This window comes from Triticum dicoccoides, chromosome 5B (genome assembly GCF_002162155.2).
Source record: "Triticum dicoccoides isolate Atlit2015 ecotype Zavitan chromosome 5B, WEW_v2.0, whole genome shotgun sequence".
In the NCBI taxonomy this organism is placed as follows: domain Eukaryota; kingdom Viridiplantae; phylum Streptophyta; class Magnoliopsida; order Poales; family Poaceae; genus Triticum; species Triticum dicoccoides.
In genome coordinates this window covers 634430785-634432022 of record NC_041389.1, presented here as the reverse complement: position 1 = coordinate 634432022, position 1238 = coordinate 634430785, and positions in this window count along the sequence as shown.

Sequence of the window (1238 nt, the reverse complement as noted above, 5' to 3'; positions counted from 1 at the left end):
GGGGAGGGGGCGGCGGCTGTGGCGAATGGGGTTGGGGTAGGTTTTTTTTTTCTCTAGAACAGTGGGGTTGGGGTGTTGGGGCGCGACGCGACCTAGCCTAGGTTTTGCGGGCTGGGCCTCCTCTATGCGTGCACGCCGTGCGTTTTTTTTACTGGCCTATTCAGGTACCGTGGCCTAAGAGCATCTCCGGTCGTTCGGCTCCCCGGACGCCGAAAAAAAGCGTCATGGAGGTGCGCCCGTGATAAAATCGGCGCTGGGGGCGGTTCGGCACCCAGCCGTTGCCCCCAGGTCACCCCAGGCATCGAATTCAGCCAGCTTTCAGCCCAAATATGTCCAGAAACTGCCCGATAACTGCGTGAATCGGCCCATATTCAGCGCGACTCGGCGGGTTTCGGCGTGAATTTTGCGCAAACAAATAGGAATCAATTAGCTCCTCACATAGTTCGGCGTGTTTTCGGCTTGTTTCGTCACATAAATCAAATAGTTCACTACAAATTATATCGTTTAACAAATAAAAACTCAAGTTTCATCTCCATTCCCGGCCTCGTCCTTGAGCCTCCATAGGTGCTCCACCAGATCGTGTTGCAGTTCTTGATGCACCTGTGGGTCTCGGATCTCCTGACGCATATTGAGGTAGTCAGTCCAGTTTGCCGGTAGCTGGTGATCAACTTGGGCAAGAGGACCCTGCAAGTAATATGGTTCAGTGTCAAATACTGGTTCTTCCTGCTCGCTCTCAATGATCATGTTGTGCCAAATACTGGTTCTTCCTGCTCGCTCTCAATGATCATGTTGTGCAAGATGACACAACAAGTCATGATCTCTCACATTTGATCTTTCGACCAGGTTTGAGCAGGGCGGCGAGCACCATGAGATGCTCCTGCTCCTGGACGTCGACTTTGGCTTCCTCATCCAGCAACGCCGCGAGCTCCTCCTCATCTTCGGAGCCCATCGTCGGGCCGGGCAATTCACCGAACACCTTGTGGGCGAGGTGGGCGCAAGCCGCCGGCGTATAGGCCCTGCGCGGCCGGAGCGCCGGAAAAGGTGTCGCGGCGGCGGCGAAGAGGCCGCCTAGGCGACACTTCTTCTTTTTCTAGGCTAGAGACGGTCTACCTAGCTGCGGTGGGCGGTGGTCGGCGACGGGATCGGCAGGGTGGCGGCCAAGCGCGGGGGGCAGGAGGGCGAATCTGGCCGGGTGGATTGACTTTTCGCCTGTCAATGTGGCCCCAGGAACACTTTTC